General features: G+C 40.1%; 1 long non-coding RNA gene across 1 annotated transcript; it reads right to left on the bottom strand.

The window, feature by feature from the left end:
- Window positions 1-903: 903 nt before the first annotated feature.
- Window positions 904-4,096, bottom strand: LOC130192657 (uncharacterized). The gene is made up of 3 exons (XR_008831421.1): window positions 3,963-4,096; window positions 2,297-2,572; window positions 904-1,564 (listed from the first exon to the last, which is right to left on the bottom strand). It is a non-coding gene; the product is annotated as an uncharacterized LOC130192657 (long non-coding RNA).
- Between the last annotated feature and the right edge of the window lie 10,540 nt (window positions 4,097-14,636).

Consider the following 14,636-nt stretch of genomic DNA (forward strand, 5'->3'; position numbering starts at 1 on the left):
TGCATAATTATGTTTCAGAAATATGTGAAAATAAGAAAATACTCAAAAGTTAACATTAAAAACTAAATCAAACAAATAATAATGTGACCGGCATGTTAATGTGGGGCGGCTGTAGCTCAGTGGGGTAAGAGGGCCGTCCTGCAACCGCAAGGTTGTGGGTTCGATCCCCGCTCTCCCCATTAGTTGCAAGTCGAAGTGTCCTTGAGCAAGGCACTGAACCCCCAGTTGCTTGGCGCTTCACCGCAGCCCACTGCTCCTTAATAACTAAGGATGGGTTAAATGCAGAGAACTAATTTCCCCTTGGGGATTAATAAAAGTGTATATTATTATAATGTGTTTAAAGTCTGATATGCAACGCGTCTCAAAACTAAAGACCGTGTGACCTTTGTGAACAAACACTGACGTTATAATTCTTGTTTTTATTACGCAACATTTAGTTTTGTTAGAAATAGTAACATAAGTTCTGGAAAATCCATATATATATGTATTTCTTTAAATAAATGTATAATTATATATTCGTGTCGTGTTCAGTCCGAGTCACTGGAGTCAGAATCATCCGATGAAGACGAGCCCCCTGAGGCGGCTGAAGACGACTCGGCCCGAACCCTCAGGACCACTGTCCTCCTTTTGTTCTGCAGAGTCCTCTTCATCGTCATCCTCTCCCGACTGGGAGGCTGCAGGAGGAGGAGGATGGCCTCCTCCTCTTCACCAGCGGCTGTCCAGTCCTCCGTTCAGCCTCATCTGACCAGTGAGGCCTGGAGGCGCTGCAGAGGAAGCACACCTCGCGAGCTGAGAACTAAACCGGTTCAACGTGACGACCCCTCCAGATGTATTAGTTAGTTTATTAGTTTGATTATTTTCCTCCTTTGGGTCAAAATACATTCAATAAACTTGTAAACTATCACCACAGTAAAGCTTTATTTATACTTTAAATATATATATAATTGCGTCTGTAACATGATCCATAGCCGTACTGTCTGCGATTCCTTTTACCTTTTCAAAATGAAAGTCGGATTTATCTATTAGAGGGAAAGTAGCATGAAGTCTTTTCAAACAATACATCAATATCGCCTCGGCATACGTACAAAAACAATAAAGGCAAATACAAAGCAGGCAATCGACCCAAAACAATAAACCTTCCATGAGGTTATTTACATTCTTAGGATCTTTGTGCATGAAATTAGTTTTTTGAAAGATCTGACACAGTTAGTTATTTCATAAAAAGGTCAGATGATACGTTTCTAATCTGTAAATGTTTATGTCATGGCTTCAGGAGATGGGTCTGCAGTCTTCCACGTCACAAGAAACGACACTTTGCTGCCATCTAGTGGTGGAAAGAGGAAGGACCATCTCACAGGTCTTATGGGATTTGGTGCATTTAAAACATAAACACACCCGTCTGGAAGCTGCACTGAGGCGTGGTGATGCCGGCCGGCCCGTGTCCGAGGCGCTCTGCAGCTCGTGAAGGTGCTGCTGCCGGGCCTGGGGGCCCTCGTCGACCTCCAGGGGCCTCTTCAGGAGGTAGACCTCGTTTCTGGAAGGTCAACTTCAGACTTCCCTCCTGCTACACAGAAAAAACAAGGGGTTGGAGACATCGTGGAAGATTTTCATGAAGTGAAATGAGTCTCTTTTTTTTTTTTATACCTCTAGATATACAGTACTTGTTGGCGTGTTTATTTTTAAATTGTGCAATACATCATTTCATTTATAAGATTTTGACGCGAAAAAAAAAAGCAAATATTCCCTCCAGGTATTTCCTTGTTGGGAGCATCGGGACACATGAACACACGGAGGGTCGGATGTGACCACAGTCGGGGGGGAGCCATGCCACAGAGAAAGAAATAACAAGCCGCAGGTGTCCGAGGGTCTGCGATGGATAAATATTTTGGGAAAGAATCGATATCAAAAAGCAACACGAGCGCGAAGAATAAATGGAAGCAAGTTAGAGGCCTGCAAAGTTAATAGCCATGAAGCATATTATATAAAAACACGCAGAGCCGAGGTCTCCATTTCAATCAGATTAGAGGAGAGACCTCTTCAAACTGAACCCGATTATATCCTCATGACAGTGATCTGTGATCACAGCAGCCTCAGAGCACAATTCTGCCCGAGTGTGAGGGGAAAGAAGAGAAAAGAAAAGGCTGCTATTAAATTAATCTCTCCCTCTGCCAGGAAGTCAAAACCCACCAATCATAGCCGAAGGAAAGGAGGAGGAGGACCAGAGAAACATGCGAAGCAGAGGGAGGAGGAAGAGGGAGGAGGAAGGGAGAAATCAACATGCAAGATGCTCGGTCACCTTTGACCCCTGTGGCGAGGCAGAGGGGTCCGGTGGTGGCCACCGCGCCTCCGGGCTCGGAGACCCGACGGGTTCCGGGCCGCTCGCCCTTCAGCACCGCGGTATACATCCCTACCACAGCGACAGCAGGTTGACCTTTGGCCAGTAGGACTTGACCTTCAGCGACCGTGCATCCCTGAAAAGGAGGCGAGGAGTTCTCGGCCGCGTCGTGGGTTTCATCCCGCGTCGTGATCAGAGACGCCGCGCCGTCCTCGTCGAGGCCCGTCACACTCGTTGCTGCAGGCACCGAGAGAAGAGAGAGAGACGTGAGAAACACACAGGAACCAAAAGGGAGAGAAAGTGTGCTTCATTTTTTAGAAATGCGGATCATATCTAGATATGAGGGGGGGGGGGGGTCCTCTTCCATGCCCAACCGCCATGTCTCTGCAATATCCAACCAAACACTGGCTCTGGTCATCCACATATTCACGAAATCTCAGATGGTTGCAATTTGCCACCTCACCGCTAGATGGCGCCAAATCCTACACCGGTTTTATGAAATGTGACTTTTTGGATATATGAAACATAATACACTTTACACTTTAAAAGTAGAGCGTCCTTGGTGTTGGTTTTGTTTACATGCTCAATGACAGAGTCCAGGCGTACATTTCCTAACCTGTTTACCTGCCAATGTGCTTCTTAAAAGTAGAAATATAGCAACACTAAAATTACAATCTGACTCAATGTTTAAAAAGTAATATACCGGCACACGCACACGCACGTCAAATATGTGCGCCTAAGGTCACGTTTCCAGATCGACAGCGTCGTCACAGAAAATGACCAATGGGAGACCGAGAAGACGAAGCTGCCACACCCACAACCGGAAGTGATTCACCAAATTTCAACACCGTATGCATCAGATTTAATTTAATCGATTTTTGAAATAATAAAACGCGTTTAACCACCAACGCAATAACATAGAAGTGTTCGTGAGTTCGTCGCAGAACATATCTGACAAACGACTTTAGTTCATCCATCTAACTGCTTTTTTGAAATGACAACGTTTATAAGACAAATACCAAAACCAGCATAGCGGGACTAAACATGCCTTTCTAACGTTACGCTCATCAAACACGTCCAGGAGTTATCCTCAGACATGACGTAATGCAACGCTAGATAGTTAACCACACGTGGAAAGCAAACTAGCAGTGAGCGAATCACATATTAATGTTCTTGCCACCTCGCAGGTGTTACGGTTTAAGAAGCGACCGTGTTAACTGGAGACTTTGAACCGGACGCCTCCGTTGTTGCCGTGGTGACGACGACCGTTCGAAAAATAGGATAGAGAACACGTATAGCTGTCCTCGTGAATGCCTGTTGGTTTAGATATGAATTACAGTGTTAAACCCTCATATACTATTATATACTATGCAAATTAAACAATGAGGCATTCACGAGGGTATAGCTACGTGTTTCTTCATATTTTCAACGGCCGTTGAAGCTACTAGCAACAACGGACGCGTTCGGTTTAAAGTCGCCAGTTAACACGGTCGCTTCTCAAACCGTAACACCGGACGTAACGGCAGATAACGCTTCATACAAATTAAAGACAACAAAAGGTTTAGAAAGGCAGCTGTGTCACGGCGCAGGTGTCACACAGGTCACATCCCATGTCGAGGATACCCACCTCGTCTCGTTTAACATCCGCTTATAAAGATGAAACTGCCGTTGAACTCGGGGGACCAGAGGTCCGGATCTCCAATGCCCTGGCCGGACGCGTATTTATCCTCCTTTTAGGAGCCGCGCGACCACATATGGGCCCTTCCGCACGCTGTTCTAACGGCATCCTCTTCATCTTCTTCTTCTTCGTCTATTTTAACGGCGTTTGGCATCCATATATTTGGTGCATTACCGCCACCCTCTGCTCTGGAGTATTAATCGGTCTCTCTTTACCCAAAACAAATACAAAATAAAATAACTAAAATAACTAAAATAAATGAATTATATTAAATAAATAAATTAAATAAATAAATAAATAAAAATAACATGAATAAATAATTTTAACGGTGTCCTTCCCGCGCTTCTGAGTTCAATAATCATATGGACTTCACCCAGCCAATCAGCAGAGATCCTCCTACGTCACTACACCCGCCTCTGTGGCAAATGACTAATTAGCAGAAACCAGGTGCAAGGTTGATTTTCTTTGCAGCTCGACTCTACAATTTCGGTCCTAACAACTAAACTAACCACGGTAAGTTGATGAAACTCACACATCTTATGCTTGAACGGTTGTGCTTAGTGATTACATGCGTGTTATATGTGGACGACTTAGTAAAATGAGTGAAATTAGGCACAATGTTTGATAATACGGTTCCTGTAGAAACTAAAATAGATATGAATGGAGCATTTTTGGACATATGCCCTCTGCAGTAACAAGACAAACTTAATGTATTTTCTTTAAAAAATAAGGCAATACAGCGTAGGGCTTTATTTGTAATGTTGTTAAATTGTTGTATGGGTCAGTGGGTAGCAGGTCCGTCTTTCAATCAGGGGGTTGGAGGTTCAATCCCCGCCCTAGTCGATGTGTCCTTGAGCAAGACACTTAACCCTGAATTGCTCCCTGTAGCTGCGTCTACAGTGTATGAATGTAACAGGATTGTGTAAGTCGCTTTAGATAAAAGCATCAGCTAAATGACATGTAATGTAATGTATAACACTATGCAGTGATTCAGAGAGAATGTTAACCCATTTATAGAAATATTCAAGCTGTAAATAGTAAATGAGTGATTTTTTTCAGATTATGACCTTATAACAGTTGTTTTATTGCATGTGTTTAATGGTATGTTTACGATACAGATTTTTAAAATGCTGATTACCGTATTGTTGCTCTGTGTCCCTGCAGGAGATGAACCGGCCCGCTGGTCCTGAATACAGGTGGATAAAGATAAAGACGCTGCACACAAGTCCCAAGAGACTGAATCACTTTAGACATTCTTTACTTTTTGAGCCATTAAATGTGAACCACATTTGTTTGGTTTTTGTTATGCTTTTAAAACATGACACAGGGAGTCAAGAAAAAATACAAATTAACATTATAGTGTTGGTTTTTTGTATGTATTTTGATGTTTAGATTTGAACCCCACGAAATAAAATAGACAGTTGTTTGTGTTTAGTTTTTGTCTATCACAACATCAGAATTAATCATCATGGGAAATATTTGAGATGTTGCTGTCTGGTGTTCTTCCCTGGATGAACAAACAATATGCAAATAGTTACTGTCGGCCATTGGTATACCACAGCTGATTGGCAACGATGGCGTGACACTAATCAAACAGTGTATAGCCATGTGGACTTCTCAGGCTTTAATGTTCTGTGGTAGTTAAGCATAGCAGTAGGAGTAGTAGTGTGTATTTCCTTTTTGTGTCATGGTATAGCATTATTAAAAATGCAATTTCTGAATTAGTGTTTAAAACATAAAATCAATTCAAATGGGGAAACGATCAAACAAAATAAGTGAAAATAGTATAACTTTATTAAGGCACACGTAGAAAACCTAAAGTAACGTATCGTATTGGTTCCATTCATCATAATACTATAACGAAAAATGTGAAATAACAGTAATGTGAACCAAATTATGATTTTGTTGTTGGTGATCCAAACGAGATGAAACTGGTAGAAATAATTTGTCCTGAAGTTTAAGTTCTGCTCTTTCACCTTATGAAATACAATGTGCTCACTGTTGATGTACTACATGTAGTGCATGATGTCGACGTGTTTTCCCGTATTTATAAAATGCCATCAGGGCCAGAGCTCTTATAGTTCGGCTTATTGTGTATCAAATACATACATGAATAGATCTTTTCTCCTCCCCTCCTCAGTACACAGCCACACACTCATCCTATTAGTGCTGTTGACCTTCCAGAGATAGATGTGAGATAGATGTGAGAAGACCGAAGAAGACCCGGCCATCGCCGCACCACGCACTCACGCGTCACGGTCAGAAGATAATACATTTTTTGGAATGTACACTTTTATAAAAATTTATAAAATAAATAATATCAATATCAAGTTCTTTTTTTTATATATATATATATATATATATAATATATAATTTGAATATTATATATAAATAATATTCTATTGAAATATATTTTTCTTAATATATATATATATATATATAAATATAAATATATGTATAAATAAAGGAGTAGGAATAATAAAATTGAATAAAAATAATGAAAATGAAAATTTAGTTATTAGTCTTCATATATATGTATACATATATTTATGCAGCACACACATATATATATATATGCATATATTTATGCAGTGAAGTTAAAATGTAAAGCACAAATATATAGCTTTAATGATATTTAGGGTTACTTGCTTTTTAAAAATGTAATTCCTTTAAGTCAAGACACAAAAGCTTTTGAATATCAACTGTACCTCCAAAGCATGATTGCACAGGAATAGACATTGACTTATGCAATCGCACACACACACACACACACACACACACACACACACACACACTTGCATGCAGATGCACATATACAAGCAGACATTGTTCCTCCATCCTGCCTCTCGTCTCTCAGCACAGTGCAGTCAGCTGCAGGTCACATGACCGCCTCGTCTGGTCTCACTGAGCATGCTCAGACTCCTCAGTGTTGTCAGGCAAAAAATATAAGACGGCAGTAGCGGCAGAGATCTGCAATAGATAAACACACGGGCTCACACACACACACACACACGCAGACACAGACACACACACCGCAAGCAAGAGCCGGACGCTGTGGACTCGGAGGGGAATCGCGTCTCCAAAATCCCATTTTTAATGGGCTCGCTGTCGTTTATCATTTCAGTGGAATACAGCCACCGAGAGAGAGAGAGGGGGGGAGGAGCAGGTGTGCCCTTTAAGAAGAGGGGGGGCAGCTGAGGCAAGGACGGCAGCCGAGTCTCTCCATCCTCTGTGGAGGTAAGTGTGGATGGATGGGGGGATGGGGGGGGGGGGCAGTTTGACGGCATCACCATTGGTATGTGAGACGACAGAGGCTACATGAGAATGGCGGGGTGTGGGGGCGGTGATGGGGGGGGGGGGGTGATGAGGACACGGCCGGCAGCACACATGCAGAGGGAGATGGTCACGCGACACACGGGTCTTTTATGTTATTATTTTTAATAGGATGCGGTCGCCGTGCGGACGGTTTCAGACAAAGGAGGAGCCGAGCGTGACGGGCGGCCGCGGCGCACGATGGATTCTGTGTGTATAGAAACGTGAGATAATGAGTCCTTTTGTTACTCCGGCAAACAAAGAGCGGATGAACAGCGGGCGTCCGGTTAATGACATCGGCCTCCGATAGAGAGGCGGCTCTGTGGCGGCGCCGAGCGCGTCCGTCTGGATCTGGACTTCAGGACTTCAGCTGCTGCAGAGATTCTTCATTATCTTTACGGGGTGGACTTTGCATTCTGGATGCTGCGACGTGAAATCTGCAGCGCAGCATGAGAGCCTCGCTGATCGGACTCGTTTACATGTATGACACGATGTTTACATGTATGACACGATGTTTACATGTAGGACACGATGTTTACATGTACGACACGATGTTTACATGTATGACACGCTGTTTACATGTATGACACGATGTTTACATGTAGGACACGATGTTTACATGTATGACACAATGTTTACAAGTAGGACACGATGTTTACATGTATGACACGATGTTTACATGTACGACACGATGTTTACATGTATGACTCGTTGTTTACATGTATGACACGATGTTTACATGTATGACACGATGTTTACATGTACGACACAATGTTTACATGTATGACTCGTTGTTTACATGTATGACACACTGTTTACATGTACGACACGATGTTTACATGTATGACTCGTTGTTTACATGTATGACACAATGTTTACATGTATGACACGATGTTTACATGTATGACACGATGTTTACATGAACGACACGATGTTTACATGTATGACTCGTTGTTTACATGTACGACACGATGTTTACATGTATGACACGATGTTTACATGTAGGACACGATGTTTACATGTATGACACAATGTTTACAAGTACGACACGATGTTTACATGTATGACTCGTTGTTTACATGTATGACACGATGTTTACATGTACGTCACGATGTTTACATGTATGACTCATTGTTTACATGTATGACACGATGTTTACATGTACGACACGATGTTTACATGTACGACACAATGTTTACATGTACGACTCGTTGTTTACATGTACGACACGATGTTTACATGTATGACACAATGTTTACATGTATGACACGATGTTTACATGTATGACACAATGTTTACATGTATGACACGATGTTTACACGTATGACACGATGTTTACATGTATGACACGCTGTTTACATGTATGACACAATGTTTACACGTATGACACAATTTTTACATGTATGACACAATGTTTACATGTATGACACAATGTTTACACGTATGGCACGATGTTTACATGTATGACACGATGTTTACATGTATGACACGCTGTTTACATGTATGACATGATGTTTACATGTATGACACGATGTTTACATGTACGACACAATGTTTACACGTATGACACAATTTTTACATGTATGACACAATGTTTACATGTATGACTCATTGTTTACATGTACGACACAATGTTTACACGTATGGCACGATGTTTACATGTATGACACGATGTTTACACGTATGACACAATTTTTACATGTATGACACAATGTTTACATGTATGACACAATGTTTACACGTATGGCACGATGTTTACATGTATGACACGATGTTTACATGTATGACACAATGTTTACATGTATGACACGATGTTTACATGTATGACACGATGTTTACATGTATGACTCATTGTTTACATGTATGACACGATGTTTACATGTATGACTCGTTGTTTACATGTATGACACGATGTTTACATGTATGACTCGTTTACATGTACGACACGATGTTTACATGTATGACACGATGTTTACATGTATGACACGATGTTTACATGTACGACACGATGTTTACATGTATGACACGATGTTTACATGTACGACACGATGTTTACATGTATGACACGATGTTTACATGTACGACACGATGTTTACATGTATGACACAATGTTTACATGTATGACACGATGTTTACATGTATGACTCATTGTTTACATGTATGACACGATGTTTACATGTATGACACGATGTTTACATGTATGACACGATGTTTACATGTACGACACGATGTTTACATGTATGACTCGTTGTTTACATGTATGACACGATGTTTACATGTATGACTCGTTTACATGTACGACACGATGTTTACATGTATGACACGATGTTTACATGTATGACACGATGTTTACATGTACGACACGATGTTTACATGTATGACACGATGTTTACATGTACGACACGATGTTTACATGTATGACACAATGTTTACATGTATGACACGATGTTTACATGTATGACTCATTGTTTACATGTATGACACGATGTTTACATGTATGACACGATGTTTACATGTACGACACGATGTTTACATGTATGACTCGTTGTTTACATGTATGACACAATGTTTACATGTATGACTCGTTTACATGTACGACACGATGTTTACATGTATGACACGATGTTTACATGTACGACACAATGTTTACATGTATGACTCGTTGTTTACATATATGACACAATGTTTACATGTATGACACAATGTTTACATGTACGACACGATGTTTACACGTATGACACGATGTTTACATGTATGACACGATGTTTACATGTACGACACAATGTTTACACGTATGACACAATTTTTACATGTATGACACAATGTTTACATGTATGACTCATTGTTTACATGTACGACACAATGTTTACACGTATGGCACGATGTTTACATGTATGACACGATGTTTACATGTATGACACGATGTTTACATGTATGACACGATGTTTACATGTATGACACGATGTTTACATGTATGACACGATGTTTACACGTATGACACGATGTTTACATGTATGACACGCTGTTTACATGTATGACATGATGTTTACATGTACGACACAATGTTTACATGTATGACACAATGTTTACATGTATGACACGCTCTTTACATGTATGACACAATGTTTACATGTATGACACGCTGTTTACATGTATGACACAATGTTTACATGTATGACACGCTGTTTACACGTATGCCACGATGTTTACATGTATGACTCATTGTTTACATGTATGACACGATGTTTACATGTATGACTCGTTGTTTACATGTATGACACGATGTTTACATGTATGACTCATTGTTTACATGTATGGCACGCTGTTTACATGTATGACTCGTTGTTTACATGTATGACACGCTGTTTACATGTATGACACGATGTTTACATGTAGGACACGATGTTTACATGTATGGTTTACATGTATGACTATGTTTACATGTTTACATGTACGACACGATGTTTACATGTATGACACGATGTTTACATGTACGACACAATGTTTACATGTATGACACGATGTTTACATGTATGACACAATGTTTACATGTATGACACGATGTTTACACGTATGACACGATGTTTACATGTATGACACGCTGTTTACATGTATGACACAATGTTTACACGTACGACACAATGTTTACACATATGACACGATGTTTACATGTATGACACAATGTTTACATGTATGACTCATTGTTTACATGTATGACACGATGTTTACATGTATGACACGATGTTTACATGTATGACACGATGTTTACACATATGACACAATGTTTATATGTATGACACGATGTTTACATGTACGACACAATGTTTACACGTATGACACGATGTTTACACGTATGACTCAATGTTTACATGTATGACTCATTGTTTACATGTATGACACAATGTTTACATGTATGACACCAAGTTTACATGTATGACACGATGTTTACACGTATGACACGATGTTTACATGTATGACACAATGTTTACATGTATGACACAATGTTTACATGTATGACACGCTCTTTACATGTATGACACGATGTTTACATGTACGACACAATGTTTACATATATGACACAATGTTTACACGTATGACACGATGTTTACATGTATGACTCATTGTTTACATGTATGACACAATGTTTACATGTATGACACGATGTTTACATGTACGACACGATGTTTACATGTATGACTCGTTGTTTACATGTATGACACGATGTTTACATGTATGACTCGTTTACATGTACGACACGATGTTTACATGTATGACACAATGTTTACATGTATGACATGATGTTTACATGTACGACACGATGTTTACATGTATGACACGATGTTTACATGTACGACACGTGACACAATGTTTACATGTATGACACGATGTTTACATGTATGACTCATTGTTTACATGTATGACACGATGTTTACATGTATGACACGATGTTTACATGTACGACACGATGTTTACATGTATGACTCGTTGTTTACATGTATGACACGATGTTTACATGTATGACTCGTTTACATGTACGACACGATGTTTACATGTATGACACGATGTTTACATGTACGACACAATGTTTACATGTATGACTCGTTTACATATATGACACAATGTTTACATGTATGACACGATGTTTACATGTACGACACGATGTTTACACGTATGACACGATGTTTACATGTATGCCACAATGTTTACATGTACGACACAATTTTTACATGTATGACACAATGTTTACATGTATGACACAATGTTTACACGTATGGCACGATGTTTACACGTATGACACGATGTTTACATGTATGACACGATGTTTACATGTATGACACGCTGTTTACATGTATGACACGATGTTTACATGTATGACACGATGTTTACATGTATGACACGATGTTTACATGTATGACACGATGTTTACATGTATGATCAGATGTTTACATGTATGACACGATGTTTACATGTATGACACGATGTTTACATGTATGACACGATGTTTACATGTATGACACGATGTTTACATGTATGACACGATGTTTACATGTATGACACGATGTTTACATGTATGACACGATGTTTACATGTATGACACGATGTTTACATGTATGACTCATTGTTTACATGTATGACACGATGTTTACATGTATGACACGATGTTTACATGTACGACACGATGTTTACATGTATGACTCGTTGTTTACATATATGACACAATGTTTACATGTATGACACAATGTTTACATGTACGACACGATGTTTACACGTATGACACGATGTTTACATGTATGACACGATGTTTACATGTACGACACAATGTTTACATATGTTTACATGACAATATGTTTACATGTATGACTCATTGTTTACATGTACGACACAATGTTTACACGTATGGCACGATGTTTACATGTATGACACGATGTTTACATGTATGACTCATTGTTTACATGTATGACACGATGTTTACATGTATGACACGATGTTTACATGTATGACACGATGTTTACACGTATGACACGATGTTTACATGTATGACACGCTGTTTACATGTATGACATGATGTTTACATGTACGACACAATGTTTACATGTATGACACAATGTTTACATGTATGACACGCTGTTTACATGTATGACACGATGTTTACATGTATGACACGATGTTTACATGTACGACACAATGTTTACATGTATGACACGCTGTTTACACGTATGCCACGATGTTTACATGTATGACTCATTGTTTACATGTATGACACGATGTTTACATGTATGACTCGTTGTTTACATGTATGACACGATGTTTACATGTATGACTCATTGTTTACATGTATGACACGATGTTTACATGTATGACTCATTGTTTACATGTATGACACGCTGTTTACATGTATCACTCGTTGTTTACATGTATGACTCATTGTTTACATGTATGGCACGCTGTTTACATGTATGACTCGTTGTTTACATGTATGACACACGCCGTGAGGCCGTGTGCCGCCGCGGTGACATCAGAGAGCTGTTGACAGAGTTCAGGATGTGTCTCTGGATTCGGAATAAAGATCCAGATATTCTCTTCTGTCATCAGGACCGATCAGAACATGTTGTTGTTATACGTGTTATATATTATTATTATATACGTGTTCACTTCAAGGGAACTGTTGTTGTTGTTATGCAGAATCCATGAGAAACGACTCTTTAGATCCTTTATTCAACAACGTACACGCAGAACCGTGGAGGAGCATCTGGAACCGAACAAGGTTCTTCAGAGTGATGCCATAGAACAGGGGTGTCCAAAGTCCGGCCCGCGGTCAGATTTCATACGGCCTGCGACATCGGTCATATAATGTGTTATTTGTGGCCCGCCAGATCTGTTAGAATAAATAAATCATAAAAACTTGAAAGACGTAATTCCTCCTTTCTAATGTATCTGGCTCTGCATCCGTGGCGTGAACCCTTCTCCAAACCTATTTGCCATGGCGACGGCAAAAAAAAGGAGAAAAGTTGACTGAGGGCCGCCGCGTTCAGGAGCGGTGGGAATTACTAGTGTTTCCCATACCATGAGAACAGGGTGGGGGTCCGCCCCACTGACATGTTCTCTATAGCGCCAGATTACAACATAAGTAATGTCAGGTTGTTTTATTCAACTAAACGGTCGTATATTATTGATCGTATCGACACAGCGGCATGTCATTTCTGTCTCTACGTGGTGGCGTTCACACTTCTCCTGGCTCTCGGTATCGCGGCGGAGCTCCGCCCCCATGCGCACAGACAGGTGCGCACATACAGGTAGTGTTGCCAGGTCTGCGGTTTTCCCGCGGAATTGGGCTACTTTTGAAGTGTTGCCGTGGGTTGAATTTTGTGTCCGCTGGTTCGGGTCGACCTATTTTGCATGCAAATTACATGAATATCTTTAAATAAAAATCCATATTTTAAATGAAATAATTTATTTATACCCAAATCCTACCAAACTGACTCCAGATCAGCACATACACACATTTTAATTATGATAATATACTGTATCTAATTACACAAGGCCATTTTAGGACCTAGGTGAAATAACTGTTTAGGGAAAACTGCTTTTAATGCTGGCATACTAAACATTTGGTGTTACTTTGTAGATATTACAATACATTTGGCAATGATAGCAATGCTGTTGGACTTTAAAAGCAGTGTATATGGTTTGGCACGGGCATATTTTGAGTTCTGATATTGGGCTGGTTTTTGGGCTGGTTTTATTGGACATTGGGCTGGTTTTGTCACACAGACCTGGCAACCCTGCATACAGGTGAGCACGCTCCAACCA

This window comes from Pseudoliparis swirei, chromosome 4, assembly GCF_029220125.1.
Source record: "Pseudoliparis swirei isolate HS2019 ecotype Mariana Trench chromosome 4, NWPU_hadal_v1, whole genome shotgun sequence".
Classification (NCBI taxonomy): domain Eukaryota; kingdom Metazoa; phylum Chordata; class Actinopteri; order Perciformes; family Liparidae; genus Pseudoliparis; species Pseudoliparis swirei.